The sequence below is a fragment of the Eschrichtius robustus genome, chromosome 12 (genome assembly GCF_028021215.1).
Source record: "Eschrichtius robustus isolate mEscRob2 chromosome 12, mEscRob2.pri, whole genome shotgun sequence".
In the NCBI taxonomy this organism is placed as follows: Eukaryota; Metazoa; Chordata; class Mammalia; order Artiodactyla; family Eschrichtiidae; genus Eschrichtius; species Eschrichtius robustus.
In genome coordinates, this window is record NC_090835.1 from 86404962 (window position 1) to 86421725 (window position 16764).

The 16764-nt window shown below is 37.2% G+C and overlaps 3 non-coding genes across 3 annotated transcripts; 1 reads left to right on the top strand and 2 right to left on the bottom strand.

Moving 5' to 3' along the window:
* The first annotated feature begins 1920 nt into the window (after positions 1-1920).
* Positions 1921-1994, top strand: TRNAT-CGU (transfer RNA threonine (anticodon CGU)). The gene has a single exon. It is a non-coding gene; the product is annotated as a tRNA-Thr (tRNA).
* A 10501-nt stretch (positions 1995-12495) lies between these two features.
* TRNAA-UGC (transfer RNA alanine (anticodon UGC)) lies at positions 12496-12567 on the bottom strand. Its single transcript has one exon. It is a non-coding gene; the product is annotated as a tRNA-Ala (tRNA).
* Positions 12568-15403: 2836 nt separating this feature from the next.
* On the bottom strand, positions 15404-15475 carry TRNAA-AGC (transfer RNA alanine (anticodon AGC)). The gene has a single exon. It is a non-coding gene; the product is annotated as a tRNA-Ala (tRNA).
* Between the last annotated feature and the right edge of the window lie 1289 nt (positions 15476-16764).

Here is a 16764-nt window from a genome sequence, read left to right on the forward strand (position 1 = left end):
TCTGCCTCTTTCTACTCTCATGATAATTTTATTTCATGTACCTTGCAGACCTTCCTACTATTGGGCCTTGGTCAGATTTATTTCATTCCACCTTGGCAGAGATTCCTATTTTGGTTAAATACCTGGGATTAACATGAAAAAGATGTTTCCAAGTACTAATTGTACAGTTATACATTATATATATATATATATATATATATATATATATATATAAATAATATACTTTTTCTACAAAAAATCAAATACATTAAAGAGAAATCATCAAAAAATGTATTGAACTGGGCAGTGTTCATAGTACAGAGTATTACAAGCCCTGTTAGGTGCTCATCTATCATCTTGTGCTTCTTTTATTATCATATTAAATTTTTATTAAAATTTCTTGTTCTATTTTCTATCATCTTTGGCCATCTGGTACCTAGTTGTATCCATAGAACTCATTTCAGCCCCTGACACATAGTAGGTACTCAGTAATATCACTCTTGTTGGACAATACTTGAACAATACTTCGCCAAAATTGCTGTCATCCCAATTGTGCTTTTGTAACTGAAATTTATACCGTCCTGATCATAAACAATTGAGCTAATTAGAATTCAGAAACACCATGATTCCTTGTCCATTATTATTTTGAAGGTGTTGTTTTCCAAACTGTATATTTTCCAAATATACAGTAACTGTGAATGGAGTAGTAGTGTGAGCCTTATCATAGAAGTTTGTTAGTATATATTAAATTAAAAAGTGAGTATCCTGGTTAGCAAGAAAATAAGTTTATATTCACTATAAAAACATTCTGAATGGGATAGAAAATGACAGTGCCAGACCATTTGACCCAAGAAAGGAATTAAAAAAGACTTTGGGATTCAAAGGTTTTATCAGGCCCAGAGCTCCTTTCAGCCTTTACTTGGTTAAATAAAGAATTTTGGAGTCCGTATGTTAACCAGGCAGCAGAAGCTGGGTAGATGTGCCGTGGCATCTGCTCATCTGATGAACTCACTCCCTTTTCAGCGCCAGCCTTATTCCAATTAAAGGCAGAAAACCAGGATGCAAGCGTTAACAGCTTAAGAATAGATTCTTAATTCCTAATTGTACAATCAGTAAATGTTTGTTTAGCTTCTACAAGTTGAGGGTCCATGAGGAAAATACTAAAGAACATCCTTTTGAAGAAACAACAAGAAGAAGGTAGTATAGAAAAGGAGGAATTTCCCGATCTGCGACGCCTCCCAGAGCCTAGCGAGCTGTGGTTTCCATCTGTGCACCTTCCTAAGAGCTGCAGAAACAGAGGTCATTTCCCAGCCTCGGGCAGGCAAAGGCTCCTGGGATTTGAATCATAAAACCTTTAAGTGAACTCTGACCGAGCCGCCTCCTGAATGACCGTCTCCTATTTCCTCAAGCAGAGCACAAGCGGACAGCTGTTAGCAGGTTCTGAATGTGTTTGGAATTTTGGGTTGTTTGTTTCCGTTTTGTTTGTTTTTCAGTGCACAAGTGTGCCCTCTTCTATCAACCAGGAATGCCATTAATTTGACTGAAGTTCTAACTGACCTATTCTGCTATTAAAGCTTTTCACTCTACTTTTAGAATACCCACTTACTTGAGGATTCTAAATTACTACAATCGGATGGAATATAAGAACTTCTCTGGCCTCATTCAGAGAATTCCCCTCTTCCACAACGAACACTCGGCTCGTATCTACTCTTTCCCATTCCATGGTTGTTCTAAGTACATTTTCTCTGCTATGGTGTGAGTGCGTGTATGCGTTTTGTTAGGCTTGATGGGAGTCTTAAGTTCCAGGAGTCTCCGTCGCGGGTCTGTCTGTTCTGCAAGGTCGACTTACTCAAGAGAGTGAGCCGTGACTATAATTAACTCAGCTTTTCACCTAGTTGAGTACAATTTGACTGGAAAGGAGGTTTTAACTTCCGGGCAGCAGGCTCTGTGGCTTAGTTGGCTAAAGCGCCTGTCTCGTAAACAGGAGATCCTGGGTTCGAATCCCAGCGGGGCCTGCTGAGGTGTCCACTTTTCCTCCTAAAGTCCTTTGTCCGATATCTTCTTTAATCACAGTATCAAATCCACTGGTTGGAGGTTCTTCTAATTACACCTGCATTCTCAATGACGCTCAGGCTCTCTGCTGATGGTCTATCATATGGTTATACTGTACTGGAATTTAACTACTTAGGTGCTCAAGATCAATTATGAATGGAGATTTCCAGAATAAAATTGGAAAACTTTTTATTCAAAGCATTTACAAATATATTCTGCTGATTCCTCAAACTCCAAGCAATCTTACTTAAGTTATACATAGATGAAAAATGGCTGCAATTTATCGAACACTTACTATGTTGCATTTTTGTGTTTCCTCACGTACCTTTAAATCCCTAAAAACACTCATGAAAGTAAGCATTATTATGCATATTTTAGAGATGAGAAAACTGAGAATTGGAGAGAAATGAAGTAACTTGCCCAAATCACAGCTAGGAAATAAATGACCAAATTAGGGTCTAAACCTAATATTTTCCAGTTCAAAGTCATGGTTTAAAATGTCAAATAATCTTATTTATAAAATCAAACAGTATCCAGTATGGTTTAAAATAATAGTTCTTAAAATTGTATGGCACATAAACGCATTAGATTATCTGATGAAAACTTGCCAATGACCACCACCAAAAAGTGCTCCAACAGACATATGGATAAATTTTTTATATTCTTTGAAGGTGTTCACTGATCCCCTTAAACTCTTAGGTGTCCATGAACCACTGGAAAAAAAATCCTTGACTTTCATAAACCAATAAAGTAAATCACAAATGGGTATTAAGGAAACATAGCTGTTATAGGGGCATATTTTACTTCTTGTTGTTGATTTTTATGGGACTATTATTCCCTCTCCTAAGCTGACTAAAATTGGGCCATTAGAGGCAAACATCTGGTCGTCAGTGTCATGACTCTGGGCCAGCATATCAGTTTCAAGAAGTTATATTTCTGGATGTGAGATCTCTGAAATGAGTTCTGAAAGAAAATCTGTGTAGACCAACAACTCTTACAGCTGGCCCCAAGCAGCAGAAGATCTACCTTTATCTATTTTAGCTGATAGCTATGAAACATTCATTCATCCCCTCATTCCAAAAATTATGCCTACTCATTCAGCATGTGGAAAGGTGAGCTGAACAAGTCTGGTCTCCACCTCCAAGGAGTTAAGAGCTTAGTGGGAAGGAAGGAGGAGATAGAAATCAATTACATAATCACAGACAGAAATATAATATCATGACTATGATAAATGCTACAAAAAAGAATGACTGAGATTTAGGAGAACATATATGAGAAATTCTGTTTAATCCGGGAAGTCACAGAGGGGGACACTTGAGTTGCAAAAAAGGGGAAGAATTATGTAGGAAAGAGAGGCAGAGCATATTGTTTACTTTTTGGAAGATAGATTTAAAATGAAAAAGAGTAGATTTTAAGCAAGTTAACCAGAGGTGCAGAAAACATAAATGTAAAAAATAGTAAAAGGGAACTGGCATCAAGTTTTAGGGAGAAAATCACCCAAATGAGAAAGAACCTATTTCTGCAACTCCAGGGGAAGCATTGCTGACAGTGACTTTTTTTCCAAGACATTTTTAGAGTAAAACTTTGACAGAAATAAAGTAAATGCATCCATTCCTTTTCCTTAATTTTAGATCAATAAGACATAATCCTATCCTTTCTCTCTCTATCTAATGATGATGAATTCACCAATGTTTTAGTGAGAAGGTATTTGTGCTAACAGGGAGTTCTCTTTGAAAATTTTAACTCTCCATTCTGTTTCTTATTGGAAGTTCTTAACTACCAAAATAAGAGAAATTGGAGGTCAACTCTTCTAAGGTTATTTGAACCCCAAGTGGGGTTATGTAAGGAGGCTTAATGGAGCTTTGTAGTCTCCTCATACTCAGCAAAGAACTGAGTTGGTCTCCTTACAGTGCAAACTCAACAGAAAACTCCTAAGATTCTGCACTGGGGCATAGATTAAAAAGTGAAGTGGCTCTCAATTCAATTCAGAGATGTTTTCTTCCCTCTAAAGAAAGCAATATTCATTCAATGGATCAAATTGCTATTGTAAAAAAACAAAATCTGTCTATATATGAATGCAGAGAAAAGGCTGGCAATAAAGTGACTGACCATGCACAGAAGAGAAAGGAGCACTGAGTTTTAGGTGATAAAGTATCTATCCATTTCCTGGATCTGTCATTAACCAAATGTGGGCTTTTGTTAAGGGATTTGATTATCCTAACTTATATTTTATTCTTCTTTTTCTTTTAACTATTACTTTTAAAGTAATTTTATTTTTACAGAAAAGTTGCAAGAACAGGACAAAGAATTCCTATTTATCATCATTCAAATTTCCCAAATATGAATATTTTATCTCATTTAATTTATTATATATGTATATATATAAATCATTGAGAGTAAATTGCAGACATGATCATCCTTTACCTCTACCTACTTCAGTGTATGTTTCCTAATAATAGTATTCTCTAATATAACCACAGTACCAAAATCAGAAATTAACATTGATATCGTACTGTTATCTAATATACAGGCCTTATTCAGACTTTGCTAACTGTCCCAGTAATGTCCTTTAAATTTTTTAAAATTTTGTTTTGGCAAAAACACAACATGAAATTCCTTCCTTCCTTCCTTTCTTCCTTCCTTCCTTCCTTCCTTCCTTCCTTCCTTCCTTCCTTCCTTCATCTTTCCATTCTTTCTTTCTAACTTGAAGTATAAAGCTATAAATGGTACTATAATTTATCAGATTGAATTCAAAATAAGTGCCTATTGGCTAACGGGAGAGTTTTGGGACAAGATATTAAATTCTCTTGTCCAAAATATTTTAAGTCAAAATAAATGGCATTTGCATTTCTTTTTAGATTGAAACACAGACACCACACACACCCAATTACATATTTCACTGCAAGTTAATATATTCAACAATCAAGGTTGCCTTACATAAGTTCCACCTTCATCCAAATTGTTGATTAGATAAGAAAAAATAAACTATTTTATATATTTTTAATTGGTTTCCTTTGGAAATTGATTTGTAGAAGCTTCTTATTTATTTTTAATAACAATTTTCATCATATGTAGCTTATATAAATATAAACGGTTTATCAGTTTGTCAAAAGGTCACATTAAATTTGACCTAGGCAAGTGAACCAATATTTTTATTTATGTAGTGGTTTCTTTGTGTGTCTTAAGTAGACCTTCCCTATGCTAAGTTCAATAACTTTAACTGTAATTTTATTTTATTGAAAGACCAGCTTCTGTTTCCTAACCTCGTAACCTCACAATACCTATTTTTAGCTTCTATATTCAAAATGTTAAATAAATCACGATTGTTCAGTCTTAACATGTAAAAGGCTAATTTAATCCTTGCTCAAGAAAGGGAGGATTGCGAGATTGGAACCAAGATGGCAGAGTAGAAGGACGTGCTCTCACTCCCTCTTGCAAGAACACCAGAATCACAACTAGCTACTGGAAAATCATCGACAGGAGGACACTGGAACTCACCAAATAAGATACCCCACATCCAAAGACAAAGGAGAAACCACATTGAGATGGTAGGAGGGGCGCAATCACAGTGAAATCAAATCCCATAACTGCTGGGTGGGTGACTCATAGACTGGAAAACACTTATACCACAGAAGTCCACCCACTGGAGTGAAGGATCTGAGCCCCACGTCAGGCTTCCCAACCTGGGGGTCCGGCAACGGGAGGAGGAATTCCTAGAGAATCAGACTTTGAAGGCTACTGGGATTTGATTGCAGGACTTTGACAGAACTGGGGGAAACAGAGACTCCACTCTTGGAGGGCACACACAAAGTAGTGTACGCATTGGGACCCAGGGGAAGGAGCAGTGACCCCATAAGAGACTGAAACAGACCTACCTGCTAGTGTTGGAGGTTCTGCTGCAGAGGCAGGGGGTGGCTGTGGCTCATCATGAGGACAAGGACACTGACAACAGAAGTTCTGGGAAGTACTCCTTGGCCTGAGCCCTCTCAGAGTCTGCCATTAGCTCCACCAAAGAGCCCAGGTAGGCTCCAGTGTTGGGTTGCCTCAGGCCAAACAACCAACAGGGAGGGAACCCAGCCCACCCATCAGCAGTCAAGCGGATTAAAGTTTTACTGAGCTCTGCCCACCAGAGCAACAGTCAGCTCTACCTACCACCAGTCCCTCCCATCAGGAAACTTGCATAAGCGTCTTAGATAGCCTCATCCACCAGAGGGCAGACAGCAGAAGCAAGAAGAACTACAATCCTGCAGCCTGTGGAACAAAACCCACATTCACAGAAAGAGAGACAAGATGAAAAGGCAAAGGGCTGTGTACCAGATGAAGGAACAAGATAAAACCCCAGATAAACAACTAAATGAAGTGGAGATAGGCAACCTTCCAGAGAAAGAATTCAGAATAATGATAGTGAAGATGATCCAGGACCTCGGAAAAAGAATGGAGTCAAAGATCGAGAAGATGCAAGAAATGTTTAACAAAGACCTAGAAGAATTAAAGAACAAACAAACAGAGATGAACAATACAATAACTGAAATGAAAACTACACTAGAAGGAATCAATAGCAGAATAACTGAGGCAGAAGAACAGATAAATGACCTGGAAGACAGAATGGTGGAATTCACTGCTGCAGAACAGAATAAAGAAAAAAGAATGAAAAGAAATGAAGACAGCCTATGAGACCTCTGGGACAACATTAAATGCAACAACATTCGCATTATAGGGGTCCCAGAAGGAGAAGAGAGGGAGAAAGGACCCAAGAAAATATTTGAAGAGATTATAGTCGAAAACTTCCCTAACATGGGACATAGCCACCCAAGTCTAGGAATCACAGAGAGTCCCATACAGGATAAACCCAAGGAGAAACACGCCGAGACAGATAGTAATCAAACTGGCAAAAATTAAAGACAAAGAAAAATTATTGAAAGCAGCAAGGGAAAAATGACAAATAACATACAAGGGAACTCCCATAAGGTTAACAGCTGATTTCTCAGCAGAAACTCTACAAGCCAGAAGGGAGTGGCATGATATACTTAAAGTGATGAAAGGGAAGAACCTACAACCAAGATTACTCTACCCAGCAAGGATCTCATTCAGATTCGATGGAGAAATCAAAAGCTTTATAGAGAAGCAAAAGCTAAGAGAATTCAGCAATTCGATGGAGAAATCAAAAGCTTTACAGAGAAGCAAAAGCTAAGAGAATTCAGCACCACAAAACCAGCTCTACAACAAATGCTAAAGGAACTTCTCTAAGTGGGAAACACAAGAGAAGAAAAGGACCTGCAAAAACAAACCCAAAACAATTAAGAAAATGGTCATAGGAACATACATATCGATAATTACCTTAAACGTGAATGGATTAAATGCTCCAACCAAAAGACAAAGGCTTCCTGAATGGATACAAAAACAAGACCTATATATATGCCGTCTACAAGAGACCCACTTCAGACCTAGGGACACATACAGACTGAAAGTGAGGGGATGGAAAAAGATATTCCATGCAAATGGAAATCAAAAGAAAGCTGGAGTAGCAATACTCATATCAGATAAAATAAACTTTAAGATAAAGAATGTTACAAGAGACAAGGAAGGACACTACATAATGATCAAGGGATCAATCCAAGAAGAAGATATAACAATTATAAATATATATGCACCCAATATAGGAACACCTCAATACATAAGGCAACTGCTAACAGCTATAAAAGAGGAAATCGACAGTAACACAATAATAGTGGGGGACTTTAACACCTCACTTACACCAATGGACAGATCATCCAAAATGAAAATAAATAAGGAAACAGAAGCTTTAAATGACACAATAGACTAGATAGATTTAATTGATATTTATAGGACATTCCATCCAAAAACAGCAGATTACACTTTCTTCTCAAGTGCGCAGGGAACATTCTCCAGGATAGATCACATCTTGGGTCACAAATCAAGCCTCAGTAAGTTTAAGAAAATTGAAATCATATCAAGCATCTTTTCTGACCACAATGCTATGAGATTAGAAATGAATTATAGGGAAAAAACCATAAAAATCACAAACGCATGGAGGCTAAACAATACGTTACTAAATAACCAAGAGATCACTGAAGAAATCAAAGAGGAAATCAAAAAATACCTAGAGACAAATGACAATGAAAACACGACGATCCAGAACCTATGGGATGCAGCAAAAGCAGTTCTAAGAGGGAAGTTTATAGCTATACAAGCCTACCTCAAGAAACAAGAAAAATCTCAAATAAACAATCTAAACTTACACCTAAAGGAAGTAGAGAAAGAAGAACAAACAAAACCCAAAGTTAGGAGAAGGAAAGAAATCATAAAGATCAGAGCAGAAATAACTGAAATAGAAACAAAGAAAACAATAGCAAAGATCAATAAAACTAAAAGCTGGTTCCTTAAGAAGATAAACAAAATTGATAAACCATTAGCCAGACTCATCAAGAAAAAGAGGGAGAGGACTCAAATCAATAAAATTAGAAATGAAAAAGGAGAAGTTACAAAAGACACTGCAGAAATACAAAGCATCCTAAGAGACTACTACAAGCAACTCTATGGCAATAAAATGGACAACCTGGAAGAAATGGATAAATTCTTAGGAACGTATAACCTCCCAAGACTGAACCAGGAAGAAATAGAAAATATGAACAGACCAATCTCAAGTAATGAAATTGAAACTGTGATTAAAAATCTTCCAGCAAACAAAAGTCCAGGACCAGATGGCTTCGCGGGTGAATTCTATCAAACATTTAGAGAAGAGCTAACACCCATCCTTCTCAAACTCTTCCAAAAAATTGAGGAGGAAAGAACACTCCCAAATCATTCTATGAGGCCACCATCACCCTGATACCAACACTAGACAAAGATACTACAAAAAAAGAAAATTACAGACCAATATCACTGATGAATATAGATGCAAAAATCCTCAACAAAATACTAGCAAACAGAATCCAACAACACATTAAAAGGATCATACACCATGATCAAGTGGGATTTATCCCAGGGATGCAAGGATTCTTCAATATACGCAAATCAATCAATGTGATACACCATATTAACAAATTGAATAATAAAAACCATATGATCATCTCAATAGATTCAGAAAAAGTTTTTGACAAAATTCAACACCCATTTATGACAAAAACTCTCCAGGAAATGGACATAGAGGGAACTTTCCTCATCATAATAAAGGCCATATACGACAAACCCACAGAGACATCATTCTCAATGGTGAAAAACTGAAAACGTTTCCTCTAAGATCAGGAACAAGACAAGGATGTCTTGCCACTATTATTCAACATAGTTTTGGAAGTCCTAGCCATGGCAATCAGAGAAGAAAAAGAAATAAAAGGAATACAAATTGGAAAAGAAGAAGTAAAACTGTCACTGTTTGCAGATGAGATGATACTATACATACAGAATCCTAAAGATGCCACCAGAAAATTACTAGAGCTAATCAATGAATCTGGTAAAGTTGCAGGATACAAAATTAATGTACAGAAATCTCTTGCATTCCTATACACTAATGATGAAAAATCTGAAAGAGAAATTAAGGAAACACTCCCATTTACCATTGCAACAAAAATAATAAAATACCTAGGAATAAACCTACCTAGGGAGACAAAAGACCTGTATGCAGAAAACTATAAGACACTGATGAAAGAAATTAAAGATGATACCAACAGATGGAGGGATATACCATGTTCTTGGATTTGAAGAATCAATATTGTGAAAATGAGTATACTACCCAAAGCAATCTACAGATTCAATGCAATCCCTATCAAATTACCAATGGCATTTTTTACGGAACTAGAAGAAAAAATCTTAAAATTTGTATGGAGACACAAAAGACCCCGAATAGCCAAAGCAGTCTTGAGGGAAAAAAACGGAGCTGGAGGAATCAGACTCCCTGACTTCAGACTATACTATAAAGCTACAGTAATCAAAACAATATGGTACTGGCACAAAAACAGAAACATAGATCAATGGAACAAGATAGAAAGCCCAGAGATAAACCCATGCACCTATGGTCAACTAATCTATGACAAAGGAGGCAAGGATATACAATGGAGAAAAGACAGTCTCTTCAATCAGTGGTGCTGGGAAAACTGGACAGCTGCACGTAAAAGAATGAAATTAGAACACTCCCTAACACCATACACAAAAATAAACTCAAAATGGATTAAAGACCTAAATGTAAGACTGCACACTATAAAACTCTCAGAGGAAAACATAGGAAGAACACTTTTTGACATAAATCACAGCAAGGTCGTTTTTGATCCACCTCCTAGAGTAATGGAAATAAAAACAAAAATAAACAAATGGGACCTAATGAAACTTCAAAGCTTTTGCACAGCAAAGGAAACCATAAACAAGACCAAAAGACAACCCTCAGAATGGGAGAAAATATTTGCAAACAAATCAACGGACAAAGGATTAATCTCCAAAATATATAAACAGCTCATGCAGCTCAATATTAAAAAAACAACCCAGTCAAAAAATGGGCAGAAGACCTAAATAGACATTTCTCCAAAGAAGACATACAGATGGCCAAGAAGCACATGAAAAGCTGCTCAACATCACTCATTATTAGAGAAATGCAAATCAAAACTACAATGAGGTATCACCTCACATCAGTTAGAATGGGCATCATCAGAAAATCTACAAACAACAAATGCTGGAGAGGGTGTGGCGAAAAGGGAACCCTCTTGCACTGTTGGTGGGAATGTAAATTGAAACAGCCACTGTGGAGAGCAGTATGGAGGTTCCTTAAAAAACTAAAAATAGAATTACCATATGACCCAGCAATCCCACTACTGGGCATATACCCAGAGAAAACCATAATTCAAAAAGCCCCATGCACCCCAATGTTCATTGCAGCACTATTTACAATAGCCAGGTCATGGAAGCAACCTAAATGCTCATCAACAGACGAATGGATAAAGAAGATGTGGTACATATATACAGTGGAATATTATTCAGCCATAAAAAGGAACGATATTGGGTCATTTGTAGAGATGTGGATAGATCTAGAGACTGTCATACAGAGTGAAGTAAGTCAGACAGAGAAAAACAAATATCGTATATTAACGCATATATGTGGAACCTAGAAAAATGGTACAGATGAACCGGTTTGCAGGACAGAAATAGAGACACAGATGTAGAGAACAAACGTATGGACCCCAAGGTGGTAAAGCCGTGGGGGTTGGGGGTGGTGGTGTGATGAATTGGGAGATTGGGATTGACATGTATACAGTGATGTTTATAAAATTGATGAGTAATAAGAACCTGCTGTATAAAAAAATAAAATAAAATTCAAAAATTAAAATAAATAAATAAATAAATAAGAAATAAAAAAGAAAGGGAGGATTTCAAATAGAAATGCAGGCTTTCACCAAACAAAGCAAGAGATAGAGTTATTATAGGATTTGTTAGGTGGGGTGGAGTTTAATTTAATTTAGTTTAATTTAATTTAACTTAAATGAAACAGCATTTTAGAGAATCAAAGCAAAGAAGGGCTATGTATAAAGTGGCTGTATCAGGCATTGCATGAGAATTGGAATCATATCCTGTTTTCTTAAAACTACAGTGTTAAGATAAATATTAGAAGATATTTCTGAAAACCCTTACCGAAACTCTGGAAATTGTTGGAAATCAAATCTGAGTTTCTATGTCAAAGTCATAGTCAAAGTTTTAGTCAAGGCCAAAGTATTTTGAGGCACGTGGCTCAGATAATCTAGGCAATAGTGGGATGTTCCATTCCTACTGATACGATTTCCGAGAACAAATTTTCTCAGCCTATGTTTTTAGAGAAAACTGTTTCTTAGCCTATATCCTTGATGACAATTGATAGCAGCAGCTTTTTCTCATTTACACAAAGAACAAAGGAAAAGCTAGTAAAAATTCTTCCCCCTCTTTGCATACATTTCTAACCAAGTCTTTCCTCTTACCTGAAGACTGTTCTTTGCCTATGATTTCTGCTAGTCACATTCTTAGCTTCAGGCAGCCAATTTATTAGAAATTAGTCATATTTTTACCCACTCATACCAGTAGTGTACTTTGTATTCAGCAGTTGATTTCAAATATGATCTCTTCTAAAATAGAAGGAATGAGAAATAAAATATTTGTTTATGACCTAGTGAGATAGAAACACTTGTGACAAAGGTCAAAGAATTGTTGAAAAAACCAGAAAGACAAAAACAAAGGGTAGGAGTGGAAACCAACCTATCCATTGTCTCAGCCTAATCTCTCTTAACCCTACCATTTCTCCCCTCCTCCAAAAGAGGGTTATAGCATCAGAGTCTGATGGGGTCTTGGCAATCGAAGCAAGTTAAATTTGTTTTTCAGCAGCGTATTGTTTAAACTTTAAATGCTCAGAAATATCTAAAGTGCTGAAAACCAGCTATATCTGTTTAATACGATCCAACATTTTAGGATGCCGCCAAGAGAGTACTAAGAAGCTGGAAACGCTGGGGATCGAACCCAGGACCTCATACATGCAAAGCATGCGCTCTACCACTGAGCTACATCCCCAAGCCTATATAGCTAATGTGGCCCCGGAATAGTTTTCTTTATGAATACATGGTCAATTTCCCCCTAAAGTATATTTTGTTTACTTTGTTGTGCAAGAATCGTATGAATTTTAGAGGCCTTGAATGTCAGAAAGAAGATGTGTTTTGTAAATCAATGTCACTAAAGCCTTCAGATTCTCTTGCACCTGACTAGGCCCAGCTGAGAACAAGAAGTTGTAAAATTAGCTTTTATCCCAGTAGGACCATGAACATACGTCATTCAGATCAAGAGTCTTTTGGAAAGGCTGGCATCAAAACAAAACAAAACAAAACAAAACAAAACAACAACAACAACAAAAACAAAACATAGATGACTACAACACACCACTGGGAAATTTCATGATGTAGTCTGTACATCTATGGGATGTAGTAAAAGCTGTTCTAAGAGGGAAGTTTATAGCAATACAATCTTACCTCAAGAAACAAGAAAAATCTCAAATGAACAATCTAACCTTACACCTAAAGGAACTAGAGAAAGAAGAACAAACAAAAAAGAAATAGAAGCCATTCTTTGATGAAAATAAAAATTTAAATAAATTTAATATACAATATAAAGCATATTACATATATAAAGTATTAAATTTTTAGCTTTTTGTTTTGGGCATTTTAAAACAAAGTAGAAATCATACTATAACGAATACCTATGTACCTACCACCGAACTTCGGCATTTATCATAGTTTTGTTGTTCTTGTTTGTTTCTTTTTGTGCTTTTTTTTCCCCTCCTGGAATAAAAATCAAGTTCCAGATATTAATCTCAACCATAAATATTTTCCCATACTAATAGTTATAAACTTTCTTTTTTAACACTGCCACAGTAACATCACAACCAGCAAAAATAATAAAACTTCTTAATATAATCAAATCCTCAGTATGTGTTTGATTGTTTCTTTTTCCAATTACCTTGTTTGAATCAGGATCCAAATATGTTGCATTTATCTATTATTCTCCTTACATGTCATTTAATCTGTATCAGTTCCACCTCCCTTTATCCCCCATGCCATTTCTTTCTTGAGTTTCAGTTTGTCCAGGAGAATGTCCCACATTCTGGATTTGACTGATTGCATTTTTGTGATGTTATTAAACATATTCCTATATTCCCAATATTTACTGTAAACAGATGGTTCCATCTATTAGACTAGACGAAGCACTAATTTTTTAATACAAGTATTTCATTGGTGGTCCTGGGCATGTTCTGTTTCACTGTGTCGAGAGGCACATGTTGTGTAGCAGTCTCACTTTTAGAGGGAAATTGATCGGGTATGTCAGCCTGCTCCATCTGTTCTAGAGCTCCCCCATCCAATTTCACCTCATGGTTGTAGCAACCACTGATGATTGTGACCAGGATGCATTATAGCAATATCAGTTGCAAAATGTTGACTCTATTTTATCATTCCTCCTGCATGTATTAGCTGTCATTCTTCTACAGAAAAAAATTTTCCCTCATCAACTGTATGTTTATCCTGACATACATTCTGTATGAGAGGTAGTATAAATACTTGATTCTTTTCCTTCATTTGTCAACTTTCAAAATAATGAATCAATAACCAAAAACCTCCAAAGTCTGGATGTAGGAAGACGTGTGTGTGTGTGTGTGTGTGTGTGTGTATTAATTTTACAACCAGGTTCTTTACTAAATTGTCCATTTGTAGTAGCTTTTCTGTTCTGAGGAGTAGTTTCTAGATATATAACCCTACCAAGATGTATAGAGAGAGCTTTATCCCTTCCTATCCACTACCTACTCCTCTAATTACTTTTTCATGCTAAATTCCTTGATTAGTACCTCCATTATAGCATTAAAATAGTAACGATAGTGGATATCCTTACCTTGTCATGAAGAAATTAAATCTCTGTGACCACAGATATACTTAAAGTGACTTAAATAGGTGGTACAGATCATAAAAACTTACTAAAAATATATATTGTACAGAATTATTTTCCAGAATAAAAACTAATTCCTAGAAATCAATACGTTTAAAAGGGACAACTGATTTTTTTTCCCTCTCATATTATGAAACCAATATTTCAGACTAGGTGGGCCTAAGCAAATCAGCTTTGATTTTTAGATTGGTTAAGACATATGGGTATTGTGGGATACTTGTTTGTGTTGGCAAAGTGGAAGTCGTCGTTCACTCAGATTTATTTCTGAAATGAGCCCATGTCATTTACTTTGATTGAAATTTTCTTGAACAGGAGATATTTAGATGCTTGTTCTCTCACACTCCCAATAAGTCATCTCAGCAAAGCGGCAATGGTCTGGATTCATTGAAGCAGCCAGTCTTCATTCACTCTGTAACATTCAGTTTAGGCTTGGAAGGCATCACGTACAATGACAGGCAGTGCTTTATTGTTTCTCTGTGCATAGAACCTTGCGGTTACGACTGGAGCCCACTGTTTCCATATCTGGTGATTAAAGAAAACAAAGTATGGGGTGGTCGGATGCTCATAAGGAAGAAATCACAAGATATTTTTCTGCTATTCCACCTCCAGTTTGGTTTTTGCTCTAAGAACTCTTCAGAATTCAGAAGAAAGTGAATGAAACCGAGAGTCTGTTGTTTTCTGTCTTCTTCTTTTCTGTTTTTAACTTGGCATCCAAAGAAATCAGGCCAATTATCTTTCAAAAACGCTTGTCACGTAGGATTTAGGATATTTCTGGTGGTGGCAACGCTCTCGGGGCAGAAACTAGTTACTACAAAGGCAGTACAGGTAGGCAGAAAATTGAATGAAAGAAGACACCAGGTTTAAAGGGAGAGATGAAAGGAAAAGTGGTTTGATCACAAATGCATCCTCTCAAAACTGGTGGAGGTGCCGGGGATTGAACCCGGGACCTCGTACATGCTAAGCACGCGCTCTACCACTGAGCTACACCCCCAACCGCGAGGGCTTTTCTTCGGATTCCATTCGTGATTTATAATCATTATTTCTTTGCTTCTCAAAGATTTAGTAAATTGCAGAGGAAACGTGAATGTAAAATTCTCCATTTGCGAAACAGACTGAGCAGCGGCCTCATAAGAAAGCAACAGAATGAGACTCCAAAGGAAGGAGGCTGAAAAGAGGCAATCTGTTGTCTCGACAATCTGTTGTCTCTCACTCTCTCCAGCCTCCCTCCATTCCTGCCCTTTCCACATGTAAGGCTTCAGGAGGCCGAAGCAGGTAGCTGGGCAGCCGGGGTACCCACTGAGGAGGTGGCGTTGGGAAGGGAGCAGAGGTGGAGTCAAAGCGGGTCCGCGCCTGCAGAGCTCCAGTTCCCGCGTCCAGCACCAACTCCCTTGGAACAAAGACCCTCAAATCATCTCCATTTCCGGAAGCCAGAAAAATCCACTGAGTGTTTCGTGGTGATGGCAGGGGACATCCCAGCGAGCTCACGATGTCCTGGACAGTAGGCGCCCAGATCGTCCAACTTAGCAACACTTACCTCCGGCAAAACCCTGGAGTCCCCTTGCCTTGCGGAGCTAGTCGAGGGTGGGTTGGGCTGGGCTGGGATGTTATTTAGATAATAGGTGAGCAGGCAAGGCAGGACTGGCTTCTGTTTCTCCGCGACCAATCCCTTGGGAACCAGGGAGCTATGAAGAATTATTAGTACCTCGGAAGGTTTGGGAAGGGGGGAAGCTTCCTATACTTTAAAGAGTTGGCCCGGGCCCAATTCACATGCATTGATTTCTCGGGCACGTCCATCGCAGTCTCTCTTTTCCTCCCTCTGAATTTCAAACTTATTAAAATTTTGAAAAAAATAAAAATATTACCCCAAATAACCATACACCTTTTACCCAGACTTAGCTATTGTTAATATTTCACCCCATCTCCTCCCTCTCTCTCCCATGTGAGAGTAAGCTGCAGTACATCATGTTCACTTACCCTTAAATACTTTACTACATAACCACTGTACGATCTTGAACTTCAGTGAATTTAACATTAAATAAATAGCTGTATTTAATCTACAGTCTGCATTCCAATTTGACCAATTACCCCCTAGAGTACAGGATCTAGTCTAGTGTTAGGTATTGTATTTAGATGACATGTCTTTAGTTTCCTTTAATCTGGGACATTTCCTCAGCCTTTCTTTTTCTTTCATGACATTAATGTGCCATTTCAATAATAGTGTATTTTTTTCTTTTATTTTTTAAAATAGAATGTCTTTCACTTTGGTTTTTGACTGTTTTC